At 38.7% G+C, this 15589-nt stretch overlaps 1 pseudogene; it reads right to left on the reverse strand.

Annotated features, from left to right (window-relative positions):
- Positions 1–12859: 12859 nt before the first annotated feature.
- Positions 12860–13341, reverse strand: LOC116642794 (annotated as a pseudogene).
- Positions 13342–15589: the final 2248 nt, after the last annotated feature.

The following is a 15589-nucleotide window of genomic DNA, read 5'->3' on the forward strand; positions in this document are numbered from 1 at the left end:
CCCTTTTAATCAAACCTGACATTCCGACGCAATAAAGTGTGAGGTTTTAAAATTTTTTCTGTAGAGAGCAGGAAAAAAAGCTTTTAGAAGAAAAAATAAGATGATTTGGGTTGCTTTAAAAGACACTAATTATAAGCTTACATTTAAGACAAGTGCTTGAAATGAAACCATTCGAATTTTCTCCTTAAAAACTTTTCTGTTCGGGAATAATTCCTTTGCAATAAGAGAGCATGCGTGAACACCCCGCGTTCTTCTCTGGATGTATTGAATACAAAAACTTGTAAGCAAGTAATACGAGAGAACAATGGATTGGAAGAATTGGGAGGGTCTTGGTCAGAGTCTTCGAGCCTTTCTAAAACAAGCCTGCCCATGGTCACTGTCACAGTGCAAGGGACAAAGAACTCACGGTCTCGAAGGTAGGCGCCAAGAGAGGCGGTTGGTTTGGTGAAATTCTTGGCAGTGGTGGTGATGGGGGGGGGGGGCGGTGAGTGACTCAATAAGTATTTGTTGAGTAAATAAACAACTATATAAATGGTGACAGAACTAAAATTGTCGTTGGTGCTGTGTCCTTGGAAATACAGTTTTTTGCCACTGAAATATGTGAGAATTTGGAATTGTGAAATGCATAAAGGGAAGATTAAGTCCTTTGACTCTGAAAAGTTCTGATAGGAAAATTCTTAATTCTCTTGGGGCACTAGAAAATAATTTACATATTAAGATTAAGATGTCTGGTCTATCAGTCTTTTTAGTAAACCGAAAGATGCAAATTAAACAGATACAGTTTCACTCAGTGGCAAAAATTTTAAAAACCTGATTAAGACTAGGTGCTGGTAAGGACATGAGGAAATTCCTGCAATGTTAGGAGTGTAATTTTTTTTACTTCACAGGGCAGTTCAGGGATATTTAGCAAAACCCAGCAAAACCACTTCCAGGTATATACCCCAAAACAAAGTTTTTCACACTGCTGGTTAGAACCCATTGGTGAATTGTGAAATCAACTTAGTGGGTTACAACTAGCACGCTTTCTTCTTTCTTTTTGAAATTGGGTAAAAAATATGAGTAGTAAGTGTATTGTTTTCTCGAACTGTGTGTCACTTTTGTGTGTGTGTTTTGTATAAAGGCGTATTTCATATTGCGCTTCGCCATGGACAGAATTTTCAAGATAGCATCCTGGAGAATGTGCATGATGAGTCTTGTACTGATGTTCTCTCATTCATTCAGGTTAAGTATGGACAATGCCTATTACAGCAGGCACTATTCTGAGAACTGGAGACACATAGGCCAGGGAGTGTACATCCTAGCAGAGGAGTAGAAATAAACATGATAATTTCAGGTGTGATAACTTCTGGAAAAAAAAAAAGGCAGGATAAGAAGATAGGAAATGAAAGAGGTATTAATTCAAATAAGAAAAACAGGAAAGGCTTCTCTGAGGTGTTATCTGATCAGGAGCCTGAGTAAAGCAAGGGAAGAAGTCATGGGAGATAAGGGAAGTGCTGGTTTTAAGCAGAATGAACAGCTGGTTCAAAGGCTCTGTAAGGCACCTAACAGAAGAAGCCGAGTATGCTGTGACTATAGAGCTAGGGTAAGAAAGGGAGAGGGACCAGATCATGTGGGGTCTTCCTGACCATGGGAAGAGCTTTGGATTTTATCCCAGGTGTGATGGGAAGGATTTTGATGGAGAGACCCAATCTGACCCCATGGAATGTATGAACTGTAGGTTGAAGGGGAGCAGGATTGAAAGCTCAAGGCACTTAGGAGCCCCTGGAGGAGAAAATGATGGCTTGGACTAGGGTAGTTTTAGGGTGGGGAGAACTGCTCAGATATATTATTTTGAAGATAGAGCTAATGGGACTGGAGGGATGGATGGTTCATTCATATTAGCATTGTGTATCATAGTAAAATATGGCAAATAAACAAAATGCCCCTCAGAAGGGAAATGGATGCACAGACAGTGGTATATTCACAGAATGGAATTTGAACAATAGTTCAAATGAATGGTATGGCTCACTTGCATCAATGTAGATAAATCTTAATATTGAACGAAAAAGCAAATTGCAAACATTTCTGCAAACTGTACCCCTTAGGCAAATTTTAGAAACCTAAAACAAAACCAAAGAAACCTAAAACCTACTTAAGTTGTGAAAGTATAAAAAACCTACGCAGACAAAACAGGATACAGTAAACTCTGAGGAGGGAAATATGGAAAGGAAAGAGAGGTGAGGCCTTCCACTCTATCATTAATGCTTTTTTGTTGTTGTTGTTGTTACTTTCTTTAAAAATAGTGTGAAGCAAATATGGCAAAGTGTTAAATGTGAGTGGTGGGCACGCGAATGTCTTTTATATTTTTACTTTCCATGGGGTTTTCTTTTTTCTTTTGGATCTGAAACATTTTATAATAAAATTTTTAAGTTTGAAACACTTGACCTGTCTGTCGATCAAGATCTATGTTTGTAGTGTTAAATATGCAGTCCCTTTACAGGGTCCTATAAATGGGAATGTAAGTTCATCTTGCAATTTTAGGTACCTCATAAAGGTCTTAAGTCACTATGTTAATCATATACTGGTAAATATGTTCATTTTAAATGAAAGACACAAAAAGCATAAGAATGGAAATTCAGTGTGCAGAGAATGATGAGGGCCCAGGCCTCAGCAACAGGTAACAGGGAATGACCTTTCATAGGCACATACCTGCTATCTACAGACAGTATCTGGTATGAGAGCTGTAAATACAAGTACTCAGAAAATACTGATTACCAACTAAAATGATTGTAGATGGAATTTTAGACCTAAAACTTTCTAAAATACTGTCTCCTATGGAAGAGCTTTAAGGATCGGTATGTGTTGTCCTGCAGCTTTTATTCACCTTGCACAAAGAATTCCATTTCCTATTATTGGGTTTGAAACTTGACCACTCAGCACTTAAATAATGAGGTAAGGTGAAGTCAAACTTGAACTCAAGATAATTGATTTTTAAGACCAAGAATGCAAGAATTAATAAGATATATCATTTTTAGATGCGTAGATGTACTTGTTCTCCGTCCCATACACCCTTCCTTCTCTCAGGAAATGTAATGTGAACCCAAGTGGCTCAGTAAATGAGAGACCTTCAATAGACCATGCACACCCAGAGACAAAGCACTGGTGCGGGGTTTCACTGTGTTTGTGGTTACAGGCAGGTTGCAGTCTGTCAGGTCACAAATCTCTATTCTAAATAACCCCGTAATTATAGATTTACCTCCCCCGTGTCTGCTTTCAGGATGTACAAAGGCAAGAAATCTAAAAGGCCTAAAGTTACCCTTCCGTTGCCAGAAGCCACTCTGTGGGAGGGCCCAGCCCATTACCACCCTGGTTCAGTTTAGTCCACAAATCTTACTTCTCCAAACTCTATTGGTATGTTTGCTTTTGATTATATGTCCGCACTCTTGAGCAGGTCAGTTTGCAGACATCGGATACCTGGTTAGAGAAAGGAATATGGAAACATGAATGCAAATCTGGTCGTTTTTAGCAAGAGGAAATACTTGTTTTTCATGGATAAGCATTGTTCATTATGAAATATTTGACTGTATAAAGCGTTAAAGCATCATTGAACACTAGATGAGCTAAAGTCATGTTTTAATTACTGAATCAGTTCCAACATTATGGAAGCTGAACTATAATATAACCTAACCGCCTACATTTTACCAACTGCAACTCCCCTCTAACTTGTTCTCCTATAACTTTAAATTTGCCCTTGGTAAAGTGTTTTTACAGGGGTACAAATATTTCTTGGAGGTAGGGATTTCATTTCCCTTGGATATAGACCCAGAAGTGGAATTACTGGATCATATGGTATTTCTGTTTTTAGTTTTTTGAGGAATCTCCATAATGGCTACACCAATTTGTATTTCCACCACAGTGTGCAAGGGTTTCCTTTTTTTTCCTAAGTCCTCACCAACACTTGTTATCTCTTATCTTTTTGATATAATAACTTCAGAAAACACAATGAGGGGAGGAAAGTCCAGAAAGATATGTAGCAGAATGTTGGCAGAGATTTCTTCTGGGATAGGGGACCTAATGGTGATTTTTCTTCTCTTTTCCCCTTTTTGTTCTTTCCAAATTATCTGGAATGAGCTCAAATGATTTTCAAAATCACAGGAAAAACAACAACAACAAAAAACCAAGAGTGGCTCCCTATCCTTAAAATAACAGAAATAAACCATGCCAAGGAAGAGAGGCTGAGGTACTTAGGGTGATTTGGAGGGGATGAAAGATGGGGTGGGGAGTGGTGTGTGAAGGGAAAATGGAGTCAAGGAAAGGGAGGGTCTGTTGATGGGGCAGCCAGCTATGAAGTGCTTCTCAGTTATCCTGGGGTCTCTGACCAGCACCTGCTTGGCCTTCCAGGACACAGTAGCAAAGTCCTGCTGAGCAGCTTGTGGCCCATAGGCACTTAGCAAGATTTTTGGTTTTACTCAAGAACTTGTTTGTTTTTAATTTGATCACTTCCCCTTCTGGAAACAACTAGGATGCGCAAAAAAAAAAATTCTGTGTTTTAGTTGTGAGCCGTCTCCGTTCATTGCATAGATAACTTCTTCTAAACTATTATAGTTGTGAATTTTCCAGATCCTAGAATTCTTCAGATTTCTTCCTTTTAAGCAGCTCTTTGGAAAGAGAATTGTTGCAGAGAGAGGAAGTTTATTAGCTAAAAGGAGACTTACGGATTGTTTATAGATTGGTTAATTTCTGGAGTGAACCAAATTCAAGATGGTGAGGGACCCAGAGAGCAGTCTAATCTGCACATTGACGTATAGAATTCAAAACCAGTCTACCAGCAGTCCTTAAAACCTTAAACATAGACACCATATGATCCATCAATTCCACTGGTCAACTGGTAGAATTTCAGCTTCTTCTCTTTATCTCTTTTGGAGTCCCCAAATGTAACCTTGTGAATGGTATGGCTCATCTCAATCGTTTTTCAAAGCGCTTTCTTCAGGCTTCAAATATAAAGCATACAAACTGCTATGGACTAATACTTTCTCTACCACTCACTCTGGAATTTCATATATCCCAACCCACAGAATTCATTAAAGAACACTGACAGAAAGCTGAATGCTTTTTTTTTTTTTTTTTTTTTTAAGATTTTATTTAACAGTCTTTCACTTAACAGAGACACAGCGAGAGAGGGAACACAAGCAGGGGGAGTGGGAGAGGGAGAAGCAGGCTTCCCGCTGAGCGGGGAGCCCGACGCAGGGCTCGATCCCAGGACTCTGAGATCATGACTTGAGCCGAAGGCAGACGCTTAACCAACTGAGCCCCCCAGGCACCTCTCTTCCCAGGTTTTTTTTTTTTTTTTAAAATTTTTTTTTTTTTTCAGCGACACACCGAGAGAGGGAACACAAGCAGGGGGGGGGGGAGAGGGGGAAGCAGGCTTCCCGCAGAGCAGGGAGCCCGATGCGGGGCTCGATCCCAGGACCCCGGGATCATGACCTGAGCCAAAGGCAGAAGTTTAATGACTGAGCCACCCAGGCACCCCTGAATGCTTATTATTCTACTTTGCCTTTCCTTAGGCTTATCAGAAAAACACCTGGTACCACACCCAGGACACCTGTAGGGGGCTGAATTGTGGCCCCTCAAAATACATATCTTTGTTTTAATACCCAAACTCTGTAAATGTTCATTTAGAAAAAGGGTCTTTGCAGATATAGTTAAGGACCTTGAAAGGAGACCATCCTGGATTATCCACATAGGCCCTAAACCCAATGACCATGTCTTTATAAGAGACAGAAGAGAAGTCACCTAGAGTAGGTCATTTGAAGATGGAGACAGAGATTGGAGTGAGCAATCACAAGCCAAAGTACAAGGACAGCCTCCAGAAGCTAGAAGAGGCAAGTAACGGAATCTCTCCTTGAACTTCTAGAGGAAGCACAGACATGCCCACACCTTGATTTCAGACTTCTGGTCTCTGGAACTGTGAGAGAATACATTTCTGTTGTTTTAAGCCACAAACTTTGTGGTAATGTTTATGGCAACCATGGGAAATTAATACAACCCCATTGGCTTCCAGTCTCTAAAGAAGAGGAGTCCAACCAGAAGCAGCTTGACCAGGCTTTCATGATAGAGATGGGATGGCCATTACAACTCTGGTGACAAACTAGATCTTTCAGACTCTTACTCTGAAAGACAACTAGAATAACCAGGCTTTCCCAATTTCCAGCTAGTGTTCGTGACTTATGGAGCCAGTGCTGTGGACTGAATGTTTGTATGCCCGCCCTCCATTCCACCCACCCCATTCATATGTGGACATCTACTCTCTAATGAGCTGATATTTGGAGGTGGGGCCTTTGGAGGTAATCAGGTCATGAGGGTGGAGCCCTCATGAGTGGGATTAGTGCCCTTATGGAAAGAGACATGAGAAAAATTTGCTTCCTCTCTCCCTGCTCTCCACTTTGTGAGGATCCAAGGAAGACCACCATCTGCAAACCAGGAAGAGGGCCCTCACCAGATACTGGATCTGCTGGCACCTTGATCATGTACCTCCCAACCTCCAGAACTGTGAGAAATGAACGTCTGTTGTTTAAGCCATGCATCCTGTGGTATATTTGTTAGAATAGCATTAACAGCCAGTTTTTATAGTTTCTAATTTTTCCAACTTTTAGATAATTGTCCTTAACACGGTCCTAATCAACCCAGCTTTCCTGCTGTCCATCATGTTCTCTTCCGCTCCTTCATGACACTGACTTTACAGCAAGCTTTTGTCTGCCTTGGATGCAGAGCATCATTTTGCCTTCAATCTTACCATTGACCCGCATTTTCTCTTGGTATTAACAAGAGATTAAACCAAGAGAAAGAAAATGATTGGCTTAGGTTCATCTTGTATATGTGTATGTGTGTATGGGACCACTACGGTATTATGGATCAGTGGCCCCTATGTCAGGTGTCCAATCTGTGCTATCTGGGAGCATGAGAGAATTATCATGTGGTATCAAACGTGGTGCTTAAGTAGCTGGGGCTGGGTATTCAGATGCTGTCTGGCACAGTATAAAGGTAAAGAGTGTGGGCTCTGCCTGGGTTTGCATGCTAGCTCTGCCACCCACCACATGTTTTATGATCTTGGGCAAGTGAATCTCAATCTCAGTTGTATTATCTTATCTATATTTTATGATCTTGGGTAAGTTAATCTCAATCTCAGTTGTATTATCTATAAAACGGAGATAGTAATCTAAGTCTACCTCATAGGGTTGGCATGAGGATTAAATGAGTACATATCTGGCATATATTCAGTGCTCAATACATTTTAACTATTATTTGGGCTTAAATTTACCATTTAGTATTTTATTTCCGGTTTTTTCTCCTGTTTGTTTCCCTATTTTTTCTGCTTTCCGGTGGGTTATTTGAACATTTTTTAAAATTCAGTTTTGACTTATTTATAACTTACAGTGTATCTCTTTATATATTATTATTATTATTTGCTCTAGGTATTATCATACTTATCATAGGCTACGAGAGTTTCCATTTCACAAGTTCAAACTATTATTGAACCTGATAAGCACATGACTTTTCCCATGGTGTGGTTCCAGAGATGCCCTCAATTAACATGATTCATGTCACTTTTCTAATCATAAGCTCACATTCCTGTTCCTCCTCTTAAAAAAACAAACCAAACACAAAACAAAAACTCCTAAAATCATATCCAGCTATGAAATCTAGAGAGGTTATCATGGGGCAATATTAAAGGTGCTTCTCAGTCTTAGAGTTCACAACCTCCTGGCACTATCCATCCCATCTCCAGTGCTGCTACAATCCCTTCTTGCTCTTTCACAACCTATGGAATAAGTGGTACCTTTAACCACCATCAATATTGCTGACATAGTATTTAAATATTATATTTCAACATATTAAAGTATATGAAAGTATTGAAATATATTTTACAGATATATCTACTAAATGCAGACATTTAAAATATAAATGTCTAAGAATTAAAGTAATTATAGGGATGAGCTCAGTTTATTATGAGCCTTGCTGCAAGAAGGCCAGATCCCTTGTTTTCCTACCTTATGTTAGTATGTGTATATACACATACATGTGTGTGTGTATACATATATGCCCATATACCACTGAGCACATGGTAGCTTTTTAGATAGAGCAAGTACACTAATGTGAGGTCTTTCTCTTTTTTCCATTCGTGTATCAAAACAACTTTACTAAGAACAACTTTTTTGTCTTTGCCATAAACAAGTGGATTTGAAATCCTATCAAATGAACAGACAACTACTTCACCCTGTACTTTGAGATCACTCACAGACTAATTATTTTAATTCCAGTATATTTAACATAAAGTGTTATATTAGTCTCAGGTGTACAATACAGTGATTCAATAATTCTATACATTACTAAGTGTTCATCACGATAAGTGTACTCTTAATCTCCTTCACCTGTTTCACTCCTCCCCCACCCACCTCCCCTCTGGTAACCATCTCTTTGATTTCCATAGCTAAGTGTCTGTTTTTTGGTTTGTCTCTTTTTTTCTTTGTTCATTTGTTTCTTAAATTCCACATATGAGTGAAATCATATGCTATTTGTCTTTCTCTCACTGACTTATTTCACTCAGCTTTATACTTTCTAGGTCTATCCTTGTTGCAAATGGCAATATTTCATTCTTATGGCTGAGTAATATTCCATTGTATGTGTGTATGTGTGCATGTTCTTTATCCATCCATCTATCAAGGGGCACTTGGGCTGCCTCCATAATGTGGCTATTTTAAATAATGCAATAAACACAGGGATGCATATATCCTTCAAATTACTGTTTTCGTATTCTTTGGGTAAATATCCAGTAGTGTGATTACTGGATCAGATGGTACTTCTATTTTTAATATTTTGGGGGAATATCTATACTGTTGTCCACAGTGACTGCACCAGTTTGCATTCCCACAGACAGCACACAATGGTTCCTGTTCTCCACATCCTCATCAACACTTGTTTCTTGTGTTTTTCATGTTAGCCATTCTGACAGGTGTGAGATGGTATCTTATTGTGGTTTTTGCATTTCCCTGATAAGTGATGTTCAGCATCTTTTCATGTGTATCTTAGCCATCTGTATGTCTTCCTTAGGGAAATGTCTGCTCATGTCTTCTCCCCATTTTTTAATTGGATTATTTGGGTTTTTTTGGCTGTTGTATAAGTTCCTTATTTATTTTGGAAAATAACCCTTTATCAGGTAAGTTCTTTGTAAATCTCCTCCCATTCAGTAGGCTGTCTTTTAGTTTTGGTGGTTGTTTCCTTCACTGTGTAGAAGCTTTTTATTTAGATGTAGTCCCAATAGTTTATTTTTGCTTTTGTTTCCCTTGCTTCAGGAGACCTATCTAGGAAGATGCTGCTACAACCCATGTCAGAGAAGTTACTGCCTGTGCTCTCTTCTAGGATTTTTATGGTTTCAGGTCTCACATTTAGGTCTTTAATCCACTTTGAGTTTATTTTTGTGTATGGTATACAAAAGTGGTGCAGTTTCATTCTTTTGCATGTAGCTGTCCACTTTTCCCAACACCATTTGTTGAAGAGACTTCTTCCCATTGTATATTCTTGCCTCCTTTGTCGAAGATTAATTGACCATACAATTGTGGGTTTATTTCTAGGCTTTCTATTCTGTCCCATTGATCTCAGGATCTCTGTGTCTGTTTTTGTGCCAGTACCATACTGTTTTGATTGCTACAGCTTTGTAGTGTATCTTGAAATCTGGGATTGTGATACCTCCAGCTTTGTTTTTCTTTTTCAAGATTGCTTTGGCTATTTGGGGTCTTCTGTGGTTCCATACACATTTTAGGATTGTTTGTTCTGGTTCTGTGAAAAATGCTGTTGGTATTTGGATAGGGATTGCATTGGATCTGTAGATTGCTTTGGGTAGTATGGACATTTTAACAATATTTGTTCTTCCAATCCGTGAGCATGGGATGTCTTTCCATTTGTGTCATGTTCAGTCTCTTTCATCAGTATTTTAAAGTTTTCAGAGGACAGGTCTTTCATCTCCTTGGTTGACTTTATTCCTAGGTGTTTTATTATTTTTGGTTGCAGTTGTAAATGGGATTGTTAATTTTCTTTCTGCTGCTTCATTATTAGGGTATAGAAATGTAACGGATTTCTGTATGTTGATTTCGTATCCTGAGACCTTAACTGAATTCATTTATCAGTTCTAGTAGTTTTCTGGTGGAGTCTTTTGCTTTTTGAATATATAGTATCATGTCATCTGCACATAGTGAAAGGTTAACTACTACTTTGCCCATTTGGATGCCTTTGATTCCTTTTTCTTGTCTGATTGCTGTGTCTGGGACTTCCAGGACTATGTTAAGTAAAGGTGGTGAGAGTGGATGTCCTTGTCTCATTTCTGACCTTAGGAGAAAAGCTCTTAGTTTTTCCCTGTCGAGTATGGTGTTGGTTGTGGGTTTTTCATACATGGCCTTTATTGTGTTGAGGTATGTTTGCTCTAAACCTACTTTGTTGAGAGTTTTTATCATGAATGGATGTTGTACTTTGTCAAATGCTTTTTCTGTATCTATTGAAATGATCATATGGTTTTTATCCTTCCTCTTATTGATGTGATGCATCACATTGATTGGTTTGCAAATACTGAACCACCCTTGCATCCTGAAAATCCCACTTGATTGTGGTGAATGATTTTTTTTTTAAGTATTATTGTATTCACTTTGCTAATATTTTGTTGAGGATTTTTGCATCTATATTCATCAGAGATAGTGGCTTGTAGTTTTCTTTTTTTGTGGTGTCTTTAACTGGTTTTGAGTAATGCTGGCCTCATAGAATGAATTTGAAAGCTTTCCTTCCTCTTCTATTTTTTGGAATAGTTTGAGAAGATGTTCAGTAGAATTCACCTGTGAAGCCATCTGGTTCTGGACTTCTGTTAAGAGGTTTTTATGTTTGTTTTTGGAGACTATTAGAGAGAGAGCACGAGCAGGGTGAGGGGCAGAGGGAGAAGCAGACTCCCTGCTGAGCAGGGAGCCCAAAATGGGGCTCAGTCCCAGGACTCTGGGATCATGACCTGAGCCGAAGGCAGATGCTTAACCGACTGAGCCACCCAGGCGCCCCTAGGAGGTCTTTGATTACTGATCCAATTTCATTGCTGGTAATCTGTCTGTTCACGTTTTCTATTTCTTCCTGCTTCAGTTTTGTTACTTTATACGTTTCTAGGAGTTTATCCATTTCTTCTAGGTTGTCCAATTTGTTGGCATATAATTTTTCATAATATTCTCTTATCACTTGTATTTCTGTGTTGTCAGTTATTTCTCCTCTTTCATTTCTGATTTTGAGTCCTCGCTCTCTTTCATTTGATAAGTCTAGCTAGAGGTTCACCAATTTTGGTGATGTCTAAAGAGAACTAGCTCTGAAGGAAACAGTGTTTCCTTTGTTCCTTTGCTCTAAGCCTAAAACTAGCTCATTGATCTATTGTATTATTTTTTAGTTTTTGTATTGTTTCTGCACTAATCTTATTTCCTTTCCTCTGTTGTTTTCATGTTCTTTTTCTATCTCCGTTAGGTGTAAGTGTAGGTTGTTTGAGATTTTTCTTCTTAAGGTAGGCCTACATTGTTATAAACTTCCCTCTTAGGATTGCTTTTGCTGCATCCCAAAGATTTTGGACTGTTGTGTTTTCATCTTTATTTCTCTCTCTCCTTCTTACCCTACCCCCTCTAATAATATATATTATTTTTTCCTTTTTTAAGTAAGCTCTGTGCCCATCATGGTGCTTGAAATCCCAACCCTGAGATCAAGAGTCACATGCTTTACTGACTGAGCCGGCCAGGCATCCCATGTCTCCATATATTTTTTTGAGTTTCTCTTTGATTACTTGGTTGACCATTCATTGTTTAGTAGCATGTCATTGAACCTCCATTTATTTGTACTCTTTACAGACTTTTCCTTGTGGTTGATTTCTAGTCTCATAGCATTGTGGTCAGAAAAGATGCATGGTATGAATTTGATCTTTTTGAATTTGTTGAGACTTGTTTTCTGGCCTAATATGTGATCTCTTCTGGAGAATGTTCCATGTACACTGGAAAAGAATGTGTATTCTGCTGTTTTAGTGTGGAATATTTTGGATATATCTGTTAAATCTAATGTGTCATTCAAAGCCACTGTTTCCTTGTTGATTTTCTGTTTGGATGATATGTCCATTGATGTTAGGAGGGTGTTAGTCCTCTACTATTATTGTATTACTATTGATTAGTTCTTTTATGTTTATTATTAATTGCTTTATGTATTTGGATGGTCCTGTGTTGGGTGCATATTTACAATTGTTATATATTCTTATTGTTCCCTTTATGATTATATAGTGCCTTCTTTGTCTCATTACAGTCTTTGTTTTAAAATCTGTCTGTTATAAGTATTGCTATCCTGGCTTTTTTTTCCTCCCATCCATTTGCATGATTAATGCTTTTCCATCGCTTCACTTTCAATTTCCATGTGTCTTTAGATCTGAAGTGAGTCTCTTGTAGGCTGCAGATAGGGAAGTCCTTTGGAGCACTTAGTCCATTTGCATTAAAAGTAATTATTGATAGGTATGTACTTCCATTTTGTTACTTGTTTTAATATTTTTTTTGTATGTGAGGTATTTTTTTTTTTTTCCCCTAGGCAAAGAACTTTATTAACCTTGTTTCAAACTTTATTCCCAGGCTTCTTCAGCTTAATTAGCTGCAAAGAATGAATTGTGTATAAACAAAAACTGAAAAGAGCTGCAGTGTCCAAGGGGCTTGGGCTTAAAAATATTAGAGATCTAGATTTTATCAGATCAATGAACAAAATTTTAAAAAGCAGTCATAATATAAAATAGCAGCTCCCAGTAACTTCTTCAAGTTTTATCTTCTTCAGAAGTTGACTCAATTCAGTTTGCTTCATTCTTGGAAGCTTCAAAATTCTCCACAAGATCTGGAACTTCATCATCATCATCCTCTCTGGTAGCAAGTGGTGCTTTTCCATCCACAAATTGTTTGGGCAGAGCTTCAGCCAGTCGTCTTAAACTAGTCAGACTGTCTGCACCAAGTTGGTTTAAGATACTGGGTATCATTTCTGTCAGCTGCTTTGTCTCAGCATGGCCTGTATTGATGAAAGTGTTCGCTGCCAGCAATGCCTGAACTTTGGGGTTGTTAAAGTGGATCACTGTTCCTTGGTTTGTGAACATATTCACTTCTTCAATACCAGAGATATTGTTTACCCCTAACTTCTTTAAGGAGAACAAGTTTTTCCCTCTGCTGTAGCCATTCTATGAACCACCTTCTTCTTTCGGGGAGCAGTTCCTTCCCCACCAATGTGCACTTGTGCTTGCAGTTTGGTGAGTTTCTCCTGGTTCATGATAGTTTCTTTCATCTTGTTGGAGCGGAAATGGGACCGCACGGGGGAATAGGGTTGGCGCTCAGGGGGTCTCGGGCGGACCAGCTGAGATTAGGTGCACACACACCGGGACGCAAGATGGCAGTTAGAGGATGTGAGGTCTTTCTTAAACTTTGTTTTCACCCTAATAATTCTATAATTCTGACTAGAGACCAATGTTTTACTTTAACTTCTGATATCTATTTGATTCTTGGAATCATGGTTTTTAATTTTAGTTTGTAGTTTTCAGTTTTAAAAATATATCTACAGACATATACTATTATGAATGTAGTTCATTGGCTTATTTTTGAGGACACTAATGATATTCTCTTTCTTTAATGACAGCCCTCTAAATCCTTATTAATTCTATTTTACAATCTACTACAGCTTTCTTATTCTTTCTCTGAAATCCTAAAAAATTTTACATCCAGTTTTATGCTCACCCCTCCCTCTAATCCCACTTGAACAATATTAAGTTAGCCCCTCATGATTTCTTGTCCCAATGGCTGGAATAGATTCCTGGTTTCCTCGCATCCAGCTTATTTGCCCCCCTTCCTATACATTCTTCATCCTACTGCCAGAGTGCTTTTTCTAAAATGCAAATTTTATGATATTGTTCCTTTGCTCTAAACCCCATTGCTTTCAGGATACAACCCAAACTTAGGCCTTTCATCAAATCCTAATCCAAGAGGCTCCTGTGATATCTTTGGTTGCCATTAAATCACCCCTGTTACACCTGTTGGTGCCTCTTCTACTCCATTGCCTGGTGGTCCTAATCAGCAAGGTCCTTGCTGTTGCAACTTATATCACCCCATCATCCCCTCAATCACTGATGCAGATGTTTGGTGACATTTTAAGTACAGATGTTGGTCCTTCTGAAACAGCAAAAGCCTTCCTCCAATTTTTACAATTCTTCCATTAAATTCTAAAGGGAGTAGGCCATTCTGAGTTACAAACTGGGAGAAACAAGTTTCACCAGGACCATTTGGAGACTATTAGAGTAGAATCTTTGTGTCCTGTTCCAAAACATCTGTTTGTACCAAAACTCCATCAGTGTTCCAGGAGATACCTAACAGCCTGAGTGCTCTATTAGTTATTTCCTTTCACACTGGATGACATTCACTTAAGAGCTAGGGATGCCATTTCTCCAATTGCTGGATCTCTGTATACCTGGCTCAGATTGACAATTCTGGGTGTTTTCATTTCTTTTTGATGGCCCAGAAAATGAGTATATGTTTGTGGGTATAGAGATTATGTTCCATTGATAGTAAAATTTATTTTTTTGTTTTTAAAAACTGCCATTTTTGGGCGCCTGGGTGGCTCAGTCGTTAAGCGTCTGCCTTCGGCTCAGGTCATGATCCCGGGATCCTGGGATCGAGGCCCGCATCGGGCTCCCTGCTCCGCGGGAAGCCTGCTTCTCCCTCTCCCACTCCCCCGGCTTGTGTTCCCTCTCTCGCTCTCTCTCTGTCAAATAAATAAATTTAAAAAAATAAAATAAAAATAAAAACTGCCATTTTTAAACACTGTTAGAGCAGAAGGGAGCTGTGAAGTATGACATTATGGAGTATTTATAATTCTGTCATATTTACAACAGTAATTTCTTCTCTCTGGAAATCTGGGAGAGGGTGGGGTGGAAATCTGGTTCTCCTCCTCATTCCCACCACCTTTTACTTGACCACATGAGTCCTCACAGAATCAGGACTTCTGGTGTACTAGTTTTTTGTTCTTGTTCTGTTGTGTATTGTGGTAAAATATACACAAAATGTACCATTTGAGCTATTTAGTGTACATATAATTCAGTGGCATTAAATGCATTCAGTGTGGTATAGCTATCACCACTGTCCTTTTCCAGAACTTTTCATCATCTCAAACATAAACTCTGTACTCATTAATTTCCCATCCCTTACTCCCACCCCAGCCCCAGCAACCTCTTTTCTACCTTCTGTCTCTATGAATTTGGCTCTTCTAGGTACTTCATACAGACGGAATCCTATAACATTTGTCCTTTTGTGTCGGGCTTATTTCACTTAACACTTTCAGGGTTCATTCATATAGTATCAGAATTTCATTGCTTTTAAGGCTGAATAAACTGTTACCCAATATGAAATAGATCATTTGAATACCCTATGACTACTAATGAAATGGAATGTGTAATTTTAAAACTCCCCATAAAAGATATATCCAAGCCCAAAGGAGATTCTACCGAACATTTAAAGAATTAAGACAAACTTAATTAAGCTTAATT

The sequence above is a fragment of the Phoca vitulina genome, unplaced genomic scaffold (genome assembly GCF_004348235.1).
Source record: "Phoca vitulina isolate PV1807 unplaced genomic scaffold, GSC_HSeal_1.0 scaffold1, whole genome shotgun sequence".
In the NCBI taxonomy this organism is placed as follows: domain Eukaryota; kingdom Metazoa; phylum Chordata; class Mammalia; order Carnivora; family Phocidae; genus Phoca; species Phoca vitulina.